This window comes from Nylanderia fulva, unplaced genomic scaffold (genome assembly GCF_048542155.1).
Source record: "Nylanderia fulva isolate GAGA-0341 unplaced genomic scaffold, ASM4854215v1 Scaffold383, whole genome shotgun sequence".
NCBI lineage: Eukaryota > Metazoa > Arthropoda > Insecta > Hymenoptera > Formicidae > Nylanderia > Nylanderia fulva.
The window spans coordinates 37,387-49,726 of record NW_028190459.1 but is presented as its reverse complement, the minus strand read 5'-3'; the positions used below and the strand labels follow the sequence as shown (position 1 = coordinate 49,726).

Here is a 12,340-nt window from a genome sequence, read left to right as displayed (position 1 = left end):
TTACATTTCTATCGACTAAGGCTCTTTCCCTTAACCTGCTGCGATAGGGGTCAACCGGCGCAACACCTCCACGTGGCCCTCTCCTGGATTTTAAAGGGTCCGAGGGAAATCCGGACCCCCGCCGCAACTGCGGTGCTCTTCCGCGTTCCAAACCCTATCTCCCTGCTAGAGGTTTCCGGGAAACTCGAATGCTTATACAGAAAGAAAACTCTTCCCGGATCTCCCGACGGCGTCTCCAGGTCTTTTTGGGTTACCCCAAACGAACACTCTTACAAGGGCCCGAATTGTATGCGGTTCCGCTCCCGGGGTTCCGGAATAGGAACCGGATTCCCTTTTGCCCGACGGGCGTGTGTCTTTCGTATAATTTTTATTATTATTCTCGACACTCGAGTATTTGTACGCCGCCCTTTTAAACATATGATTTCTCCTAGGCTTAGGATCGACTGACTCGTGTGAAACCGGTTTGTTCCACGAAACCCTTCTCCACGTCAGTCCTCCGGGGCCTCGCTGGATAATTTCCCTACTACCCCAAAGATCTGCCCCGACGGGCGCTCCAGCAAACTCGCGCCCAACTTTTCTGCGCTCACCGTCGCGACACTCCTATCGTCAGGGCTTCGTGACGACGCAGAGAAGACTAAACCGCCCGCTCCCGGTTGCCGCCCCACTTGCCACTGACGGAAAGAGTATAGCTCGACGCTTCAGCGCCATCCATTTTCAAGGCTATTTTGCTTCGGCAGGTGAGTTTTACACACTCCTTAGCGGATTCCGACTTCCATGCCACCGTTTCTGCTGTCTTAAGCAACCAACGCCTTTCTGGTGTCCCATGAGCGTCGAGTTGGGGCCTTAACTCCTGCTTTTGGTTCATCCCACAGCGCCAGTTCTGTTTACCAAAAATGGCCCACTTGGCACTCTGATTCGAAGTTTGCTCGTGGCTTCAAAATTCAAGAAGCCAGAGATCTCACCCTTTTAAATTTTTGAGAATAGTTTGAGGTCGTTTTTGGCCCAAGGCCTCTAATCATTCGCTTTACCAGATGAGACTCGCGCGCGTTCCGTGCGGAACGGCCGATGCCAGCTATCCTAAGGGAAACTTCGGAGGAACCAGCTACAGATGGTTCAAATTTGTCTTTCGCCCCTATACCCAGTTTTCCCACATCGATTTGCACGGCTTTCCCCGGGACATCGCCGACCGACGGAAGCCAGCGGCCGCTGACGATGAATTCTCCCCCTTCGATCTTTGGTTTTTTAGGTTTACCACTAACGGTTTCCGTACTCTTGAACTCTCTTTTCAAGTTCTTTCACTTTCCCTCACGGTACTTGTTCGCTATCGGTCTCGTGGTCGATTTAGCCTTAGATGGAGTTTTACCACCCACTTAGAGCTGCACTCTCAAACACCCGATCCCAAGGAGAGATTCTCCCGAGGCGCGCACCGGTCGCTACGGGCCTGGCACCTCTACGGGGAAATGGCCCCATTCAAGATGGGCTTGGACGCGACGCGGCCCTCGGATAAGCGATCCTTTCGAACACCACATTTCCCTGCGGCGGAACCCCGGATTCGGTGCTGGGCTCTTTCCCGTTTTGCCTCGCCCTACTAAGGAAATCCTGGTCCCGTTTTTTTCCTCCGCTTAATAATATGCTTAAATTCAGCGGGTAATCTCGCCTGCTCTGGTCGTCCCCCCTAGTGGAGTTTTCGTAGCCGTTTTTGCCTCCTCCGCGTCGCTCATCGTCGTCTCTCTTCTATAAAATATAAGAGGAGAGAAGAGAGCGTCGACGAGAGAGCACACGGCAGCACACGAAATACGCGAGAAGGGAAATCGCCGGGCGCTAAACCCCACACACACTCGTTGGTGGTAATGGAGACGATATATCGCGGGGTTCGAAATTCTCGGGTCTCCCTTTTTTTTTTATAAAAACGAAATTTCGGGGGGAATGATTCGACGGGGTAAAACACGGGGCGCGCCCCCCCTTTTTTTTTTGCTTTACAAATTTTCCCGTGGACTGGGACCGGGGGTGGGCTCGCAAAATTTCAAAACCCTTCTCCGTAAAGGGTAAAGGTTTACAATTTGCCTCCCCCACACGACCGCCGTATTTTCTCCGTAATCCCGTTTGGTGGGGGGAAAGGGGGCGCCTCGGCAAAAGGGCCGCAGCGCTATCGCACCAAAGACGGGGCCCACAGGGGGCAGAGCAGTCGGTCATCTGTGTAAATGTACGGAGAGGAGAACGGTGAGCATGGTTTAAAACCTATTTTTCGGGGACAACGACGCACGCGCCGCTCAGGGAAACCCGGTGCCTTCACCGCCCTGCCCCCTTTTTTTGGCCGTTTTTTGCCCCCTTCCGCGCGCTCTTTCCCCCTCACCCCATTTCTCCTGGGGCTCTCGCGTACACACACAAATTTGGGGATACACAAACACGCTCCCCTTTTAAATTCCGCAACATTTTTCTGGGGGGCCGTTCCCCAAAGTTTTACCCACGCTTGTGCGCTTCTCTTTCTCATTATTTTTGGGTTGTGCCATTTCAGACAAAAAGGATTTGCGCCGCGGCGGGTCGGCGCGGCAAAAACCCCCCTCGGGCGAACGCCCAAACGATCGCTCGAAACCCCCCTTGGAAAAGCTTTGCACAGAGCACAGGCGACGCCGCCCATTCCCTCGGGTCGCCCGCTTTGTGGCCTTTCCGGGGTTTTCGGGCGAAAGTATTTTAGGGGTACAAAACGCCCTCACCAGGCGGGGCCCCGGGAATTGTACCCGGGGGGCCCGCAATGGGGCTTTCAAAATGTCGTGTTCATTTGTCCTGCGTTCACAATTTTGTGCAAAACCCCTTTCCCGTTTTGGTTTTAATTTTTTCCGCGCAGGGGCAATTTTTTATTTATGTGGGCTCGTAGATACGAAGGGACTGGTTTTGGGGGAAAAAATTTGGGTAAGGTGGAAAAATTCATTTTTGGGGCCCAAAGTTTTTTTATTAAAAACCCCTCCAACAAAAATTAAAACGGGGAATTTCCTCTAAAAAGAAAATTTTGCGCGATTGCCTTTTCGCTGATATAAAACGGAGACGTCTCTTTTTTTCAGACTCCTCGATTAGACCTTTTTTGACCCTCCCCAAAAAAAATTCGGCACTAAGGCTCTTTCCAAATCGACGCGTGGCCCCAACCGTTTAAAAACCCTTTTTCCCGCGGACGTTGCCCCCTCACGCTCCGAAACGCGAGACAAAGGCGATTTTTTTGTAATTCCTCGCTCGCGGAATGGGGAAAACAACCGGGAAAAGAACATCTGGGCTTTCGAATATTTTCAATTTCTACTTTAAAACCCCTTCCCTTCTTCGCTCCAAAAATAGTACTTTTAAAAAACTTTCCGCCCCCCTTTCCATTTAAACTTATGCAAAATATGCAAAATATAGCCAACGGTAGTCTTCAATTTACGTAAAGAAAAATAAATAAATTTTCAATAAACCCAAAATAAAACCAAAGATCATGCAAATTCCTTCAACCGAATAACGGGGGCAAGTAATCAAAGGTAAAAAACCTTTTAAAATTTTTTTAAGTAATATTTCAAAATTTAAAAAGACCCTCCAATTTTCAATGGGCACTGACCTTAGCAAATTTTCGCCTCTTTCGGCCTGTTTCGAGCCCGCAAATACAATTATACATGTTTCAAAATTCTACCCGACAATGCGAGGGGTCGAATAAAAAAGTCATAAATGCGAAAAACCGGGCAAAAAACCCACGCCGAAGAGGGGGAATTTTTCCTAACATATTAGATTTTTACGTATAAACGGGCACAAGACCCAAATCGGGGATGAAAAGGGCTTTTCCCCTAACAAAAACAAAATTTTTCCTTTTAAATTTAAAATCCCGGGTGCAAAAGGCCCCAAAATTTTTTATTTTTAAGGGCCCAAAGATTTTAAATATGAAATAATCTCATATTTAAAGATTTAATTTCAATCCCCCCTTCCCCCCCCCTAGGGAAAATAAAAAAATTAAATCCCAAGAGAAAAATATAGTCCGAAAATCGTAAATGGGGGAATCAAACCCGAAAAACCTTTCGCTTGGGGGCGACTGCTCTTCCACTGAGCTTCAGTTTCCTTTCGATTCTATATTTTTTTCTTGTTATAAAATTAATTTGGAAAAACAACCCCCTTTTTTTAAGCCACGGGGTATCAATTAAAGTTTTAAAAAGGTTCTGTAATATAAAAAAATTTTTTTAAAACTTAAGACGGGCAACAAAGCCAAATCGCGGTTTTAAAATTTCGTTTTTTCCAAAAAAAACCTAATAATTTTTTTTTAAAATTTAAATACCGGGGGCCAAGGCACCACTTTTATTTGGGCCCCGGGGCCAAGATTTAAATTAAAATTTAACCCTCATATTTGGTTTTTAAATTTCAAAAACCCCCCTTTAACCCCCCCCCATCGGAAAATAAAAAAATAATGCAAGAGAAAAATTTAGACCCCAAAACTCGTAAATCGGGAACAAACCCTAGCCCTTTCGTTCCCCGGCGACTGCTCTTTTCCAGTTTTTGACTATTTTCAGGGGGGGCCTTTAGGGGGAATTTTTTAAAAATTTTTTTTTTTATATATTTTAAAATTTTGGCCCCAAACCTTTTTTAAGCCAGTTATTTTCCTAGGGGGGTTAAAGGGGTATTAAAATTAAAATTTCTCAAATATGAATTTTTTCCCTTTTTTTAAAATTTTGGCCGTGTCCAAGAAAAAATTTGGGGTGCCTTTTTCACCGGATTTAATTCAAAGGAAAATTTTAGTTTCGTTAGGATAAGCATTTCATCCCGTTTGGTTTCTTGTTGCCCGTTTTATACTTAAAATTTATATTTATTTTAAACAGGTCCTTTTTAAAAAACTCTTAAAATTTTAATTTTTAAATTCCTTTCAAAATTTTCGTCGCTACCAAACCCTTTATGTTTCTGGGCGCTCGTTTCCCCTCGAGGACTGCCCTCGGGCCTGCGCGAATTTGGGGCTCCTTAGGGCGGCAGCCGATGGGGGTCCTCGTTTGGGAAACCATCAAAAATCAGGCGATTACACACCCCAAATTAGGGGCCGAGTGAAACACTTTGGTTTTCAGGGTTTTTCCTTGGCGTAAACAAAAGGGAATTTAAAAAAAAACATTCTAGAAAATTCCGTTTCGCCCTCGAGGTTTTGATCCGAAGCCCGAACCCTTTCAACAATGTGGAAAAAAATTTTATTGAATTTCTCGACTTTTTTTTAAAATTAAAAAAAATAAAAATGTTCACAAAAAATATAAAAATTTTTTTGTTTTAATTTTACTTACATTTTTTAGAAATTTCACACATTTTCATTTTTTATTTTTATAATTTTTTTTAATGTGTAAATTTTAAATCAAGAAATTTTAAAAAAATTTTTTTAAACCGTATTGTCTAAAACAATTACCATAATTTTTTAAGGGAAAAATTTTAAAAAAAATTTCTCTCATTGTACCGATTAATTTTTAAAAAATTACTTGAAAAAAGGCACCTTACTCGATGGGGACCCCAAATTGTTTACAGGGAAAGGACACGAAACAGATGCGGCAACGGATGACCAACCCGTCGCAAAGGGCTTCGCGACACGTCAAACCCGAAAACAATCACGCGGCGTTGCCGAACATGTGATTTAAAGCGAGACATGTATTTAAAAATTTTAATAATTAGGTTATTAAAAGGCATTATAAAGTATTATAATTTTTTACGTTATAAAAACAATTTTTTTTTAAAGACCCTTTAAAATTATCCGCCCTTTTGCCCCTTTTTTTTTTAAACGAGACGTGAGAAAAAAGATTATGTTTTTCAAAAAAGATTTTTCCCTGTATAAATGTATTGGGCCTCTGAAAAGAGCGGATTGACTTTGGGCGCTCTGAAAGAGCGGATTGACTTTTTTCGCTCTGAAAAGGCGGGTTAAATTTTTAATAGGTTTCTCAAATGACCACCACCATCCTTTTCAAACTCGCATGCGTTTAATAAAATTTAAATTTTTCGTTCTCCATTTTCTTCCTCTTCGATTTTCCAAAAAACATACGCAATCTGGTTTCTAAGTCCGGCCCACTTTTTCGGAAGCGTTTTTTATTTGATTCCTTACAGTTCCCTAAAAAGAAAACAAGAAATTAAGGGGCCTGGGGGTCCCTTTCGGGGCCCAAAGATCGGGCCATAAACCCACCCCTCCACTCCAGGGAAATGCTTCCCTTCAAAAATATTTTTTACCAAACCGGGGTTTTTGTTCAAGCACCGTCCCCTTTTTAAAAAACATTTTATTTCTTCAAATAGGGCACTTTTTCTAAAAAATCGGGCAGTTTTCTTTTAAAAGTTCCGCGATACCAAGGGGGGACCCTTTTAGGCCGGCAGAGTCCCGTTCGTTATCGGGAATTCCCAAAACAAAACGCTCCACCAACTAAGAACGGGCCCTGCACCCCACCCCCCCAATCAAAAAAGAGCTATCCCAAACGTCAATTTCCTTCCCGGGGTCTGGGCCCTGAGGTTTTCCCCTGTTGAGTCAAAATTTAAACCGCAGGGTCCATCCTTTTTGGTGCCCTTCCGTCCAAATTCCCTTTAATTTTTAGCTTTGGGAAACCCTATTTTCCCCCCCCAAAACCCCCAAACTTTGGTTTTCCCCGGAAACTGGGGCCCCCCGGTCATCGGAAAAAAAATTCGGGGGATCGCTAGCTGGCATCGTTTTGGTTAAAACTAGGGGGGGGTATTTGATCGCCTTCGAACCTTAACTTTCGTTCTTGATTTAAAAAAAACATTTTTTTGGCCCAAACTTTCGCTTCTGTCCGTCTTTTCGACGATCCAAAATTTCACCTCTAACGTCGCAATACGAATGCCCCCCTTTGTCCCTATTTAAAACATTACCCCCGGGGTTCCCCAAAACCAACAAAATAGAAAAAAGGCCCATCCTTATTCCCGGGACGCTAAATTTAGGCTAATAGCCTGCTTTTAACATCTAATTTTTCAAAATAAAAGGCCGTCCCCACCGACACTCAGTAAAGAGTCACCGCTAAAGGGGTATTATTTTTGGGGCCCCCCCTCGCGAGCTAAACCCCCCGGTGGGGAAAAGTTTCCCACACACGCCCGTTTAAACACCGCGAGCGGTTTAACCCACGGTGGTGCGACACAGATTTTAAAATACGAGCTTTTTTAAACCCCCAACCCTTTTTTAACGCTATTTGGGGCTGGAATTACCGCGGGTGCTGGGACCAGACTTGGGCCCCCAAAGGGCCTCGTTAAAGGATTTTAAAATGTCTCATTCCGATTAGGGGGCCTCGAAAGGCCCGGGAACTCTTTTTGTTTCCCCTCACTACCTTCCCCCCCGGGATTTGGGGAAATTTTTCGCGCCTGCTGCCTTCCTTTTTATGTGGTTTGCCTTTCTCAGGGTCCCCCTCCGGGAAACGAACCCGTTCCCCTTACCCCGTTACAACCATGGGAGGCGCAGAACCTACCCTCGACATTGATAAGGCAGACTTTGAAAATCGTCGCCGGGGCAGGACCGTGCGATCAGCACCAAAATTATTCAAGTCACCAAAATAAAAGGTGGACGAACGGCGAGCCGCCCGCCACCGATTGGGTTTTTAACAAAAAAAGCGTCCCCCCTTTCCCTCACTGGCGGGGCTCTGTTTTTCAAAGTATTAGCCTAAAATTTCCACAGTTATCCAAATAAATGGGGGGTTTCAATCTAATGAACCCTAAATGATTTTTAATGAGCCTTCGCGGTTTTACCTTATTCGGGCAAAGCCTGAGACATGCAAAGCTTTAAACTTTTAGACAAAAAAAAAATTTCCCACTGGCAAAGGGTCAACCCCGGGAGCTTCGTGTTCGGTTACTCCCCAAGGGAGTAACTCGCGAGCGAGCCCGAAAACTCGTCGCTAGCTCTTTTCCCCGCGCGCGCGTTTGAGGGCCCAAAAAACCCACGCGCGCGCAAACGCTTTAGGGGGCCATTTTATTTGCCCCCCGGGCTTGCTCACCCCCGGTTTGGGGACACTCTGGGTGTTTTTTTAAAGCTATTATGTAAAGCGTCCCAGAGAACGACGAGGCCTATGTAAAACCCCCACCCCCCGCCTCTCTTTTTCCCCCCCTCTCCGTTTAAAAAAACCAAAAAGATCAAAATAAATCGTGTTCTTATTCTCCCCCAAATTTTTTTAGGGGGCGGGGCTCGGAAACCGCGCGAAACACCCTGACCTAGATCGCCCATGGGGATTCCTTGACGTCGAGGGCTGTTTTTGTTGGGTCGACCGTTTTTAAAGCCCGCCAGCAATAAGATTTTTTTTTTCGGCGTACAAAGCGAGCGGGAAAGCAACTCTTCCCGCAAACTCGTATCCCTTGGGGGAGATGCTCGGTAAAACGCGACGATTCCGCTGCTGCTTTGAAAAGAAGGAAAACCCCGCGGGCCAAAACACAGACTTTCGCCACATAAAAAGCCTTCGGGGGTTTCGCCACCGACTCGTGGCAATGCTGTGCTCTAAAAAATAAATGGCTTAATTTTTTCGCGCGTTTCCCGGGGACGAAGAGAAGACCGCCCCCGTAAAACCCCGGGGAGAGGAATACGAACGACGCGGATCGAACGTTTCTTTCTCGCGAAACCCCAACCTCCAAGCATGAAAGATTGGGGGGGGGGCCGCGTTCTGCGACCCATCGTATATTTTTTTATTATTTGTGGGTTTTCCCAAAACAAAAAATTTTATTTTAAATGTTTTTTTCTCCGTGGCCAAATGCGACCCCGACAAAAAACCGTTCTTGACCCTTTTGGGGGATTCTTCGTTTGTCAAAGTCCAGACGCACCCGTACCTTTAAACTCTCCACCCCCTTAATTTCCCCAAACCCCCGGCCAAACGTCGGCGACGGTAAAGGAGAGCGGTCGAAACACGCCGGGGGGGCGAGAGACTCGAGAAAGTAAAGTTTTCGACTCTTTCCGGGTTCCTTTGACTCGTTCACCGCCGGCGCGACGTAAACTCTTTATACCCAACCGGCCGGGCCCGGCGGTCGGCGACGCAAAGGTTTCCCACCACGGCCTTAAACCCACCCCGAGCCCCCGAAAGGCCCGTTCAATCGAACATTTTCGCGGAGAGCGAAAGATCAAAAATCCTATTTTACCCATAAAATATTATCACGATAGCCGTATGGGGAATGTCAAACAAAATAATTAAGGGATTAATTAGAGGAAACAAACAAAAGCCGGGACAATAAGGTATAAACACCCACGGGACCTCCGGGGCCGGGGGGCACCTCCGGGTCGGGCGGCACCCCCCCGGGCCGGGCAAAACCCCCCGGCGAGCGAGAAATTCTTCCAAGTCCGTTCGCGGCGTGTTGCTTTCGCCGGCGAGCGAGAAATTCTTCCAAGTCCGTTTGCGGCGTGTTGCTTTCGCCGGCGAGCGAGAAATTTTTCCAAGTCCGTTCGCGGCGTGTTGCTTTCGCCGGCGAGCAAGAAATTTTTCCAAGTCCGTTCGCGGCGTGTTGCTTTCGCCGGCGAGCGAGAAATTTTTCCAAGTTCCGTTCGCGGCGTGTTGCTTTCGCCGTCGAAAACGTGTGGAGTCTCGTCTAACCGACAAGACGAATCCCCAAGCCGGAGGGCTTGAGTCTCAACAGATCGCAGCGTGGTAACTGCTCTGACCGAGTACAAACATCCCGCCAGGTACCTAAGTCGTCTACAGACGATTCCGAGTCTCGACATCGAACTTGCGAAACCCATGATCGACCGTTAGACGGCGTGCCGTCGTAGCGGTGAGATCCCGGCGGACGGGCGATGGCGCCGTACGGCAAACCGGGCTCGTGCGACGACCGGCCCGAGGACCGGCCCGCCTAGTAGTGTCACATTGTTTTGACACATTGCGCCTTTCGACTCACGAGACTCCTAGAGATATCATTGCCACCTTTCGACTGGAGAGGATACGGCTTAGAGGCGTTTAGGCATACCCCACGGATGGTAGCTTCGCACCACCGGCCGCTCGACCGAGTGCGTGAACCAAATGTCCGAACCTGCGGTTCCTCTCGTACTGAGCAGGATTACTATCGCAATGACTAGTCATCAGTAGGGTAAAACTAACCTGCTCTCACGACGGTCTAAACCCCTCACGTTCCCTGTTGGCGGGTGAACAATCCGACGCTTGGCGAATTCTGCTTCGCCATGATAGGAAGAGCCGACATCGAAGGATCAAAAAAGCGACGTCGCTATGAACGCTTGGCCGCCACAAGTGTAGTTATCCCTGTGGTAACTTTTCTGACAACCATCTTGCTGAAAACTCTTCAAGCCAAAAGGAATCGATAGGCCGTGCTTTCGCAGTCTCTATGCGTACTGAACATCGAGATCAAGCCAGCTTTTTGCCCTTTTGCTCTACGCGAGGTTTCTGTCCTCGCTGAGCTGGCCTTAGGACACCTGCGTTATTCTTTGACAGATGTACCGCCCCAGTCAAACTCCCCGCCTGGCAGTGTCTCGAATCGGATCACGCGGAGTATTAAAGGCGATCGGCCGAGGCCTCACGCCACTCTGACACGCTTGGGCTCTAGAACACAGTGACCGCCGGGGCGCGAAGCCCTCGGGCACGCGCTCCGCCTAACCGAGTAAGTAAGGAACGATGAAAGTAGTGGTATTTCAACGCGATGTTGCCATCTCCCACTTATGCTACACTCTCATGTCTCCTTACAGTGCCAGACAGACTAGAGTCAAGCTCAACAGGGTCTTCTTTCCCCGCTAATTTTTCCAAGCCCGTTCCCTTGGCAGTGGTTTCGCTAGACAGTAGATAGGGACTTTATTATTTATTATTTGTTGCACCCTTCATTTCGCGGCTCCCAATGTTATATCATATCCGCTTGTTTTATCTAATGCTTAATTGTATTCATCTAACTCGTTCACATAATGTGATCGTATATGTTCAAGTGGTTATGTATAAGTTTATTTCTTTATAGAAATTTATTAAGTTCATTATTGGCTTCTTAGCCGTCAGTAATTCGTACTAACGTTTCCATCCCCGCCACGTGGAGGCGAGCCATTCTACTCAGCGAAACCATTTCCTTATTTCATATGTTTTTTCAATAAAAACAACAAATTCTTTGTAACTTTCTTTCGTTTTAATAAGTCTTTCCATATCAGAAAGACATTCATTTCTCAATTCCCTAATTCGTTCGTTTCTTAAATGTTCATATTTTATACAAGAGAAGATAATATGATATACTGTCTCCTCATCATCGCAATAGGGACAGGATGGTGTTGAACTTCACCCCAATCTGAATAGTCTATCGTTTGTAGAACCGTGACTAGATAGTATGGAGAACATCTTCTGATTTGGAACGAACCAGGGATTTTTTCCCACGAATGTCACATTGGGAATATAGGTATATGTAATACGGCCCTTGAGCGAATTTTTCCATCTGTGTTGCCACCTTTCTTCTAACTTTTTAACAACTTGGGCTATAATGTTTTATGTACTCCTTTGGTCTTTCTTCAAAAGTCGTTTTTTTTATTTTCCATGTTATCATAAATAAAATTTTTATTTTTCTTAATATTATAAAATGCAAGCGTTTTAAAACAGCTTGCAAGCAATGGTAAGTACCAGTCAAAGGTTTTGTAGTGCTTCAGTTGATGTTGTTCTGCCAGATATTTTAGTTTGCTAATATAACAAAGCGCTGGGCAGCGTCCATTGCCTTCTAGCCGTGCGAGGGAGTGGCTCTTTAGAACCACGCCCCCACAGCAATACATAATAAACAGGCAAGTAAACGGAGATTTAATAACAGTTTTAAAACATCTCTTCCTATCCCATCTACTTCTATTGCTCTTTTAAATTTTTAGCGAATCTTTTTCCTGACTTTCTCCTTAGTATACTTATAATGCGGGCAAACACATAGCTTTTTCATCCATGTATCACTCCGAGATATTTATTTCTGTACAACTTTTATCTTTTTTTGCCCTAAAAGAACTCTCTGGGCGCCTTTCAGCAAGCCAGATTCCCTTTTAAGAACACGCCCTTGTTTTATTTCCTATTTTGTAACCGCTAACGCTATCCGTACTCCTTTCAGTATCCTGTTATTTCCTTCTGCGCCTCTTCCTCTAATTGTTTCCTGGATTTTCCTGGCACAGGATTCGAATATCATCCGCCATATGCTATAGTTTCAGATTCGTTTCAAGCTTCAGTTTTTGTGCCACATATAATGGTCCAATACCTATGTTCCATGCTGGTGGGCCCAAAAATGGAACCCTGAGGCCACCCCTTCTCAGGAGCTGGATACCCCCAATTCAACTCTCCCGGCTTGCCAATTGTACCTCTCGATTCGAGAAGTAATCTGAACAGCTCAAACAACTTCCTCCTTGTGCATGCACACTCCTAATCCTGTCCAAATCCCATCCAAGAAGAATTGTCGAATGCCT

General features: G+C 45.9%; 2 pseudogenes; both read right to left on the bottom strand.

Moving 5' to 3' along the window:
* Positions 1 to 2: 2 nt before the first annotated feature.
* Positions 3 to 1,671, bottom strand: LOC146722018 (large subunit ribosomal RNA; annotated as a pseudogene).
* A 7,860-nt stretch (positions 1,672 to 9,531) lies between these two features.
* LOC146722017 (large subunit ribosomal RNA) lies at positions 9,532 to 11,470 on the bottom strand (annotated as a pseudogene).
* Positions 11,471 to 12,340: the final 870 nt, after the last annotated feature.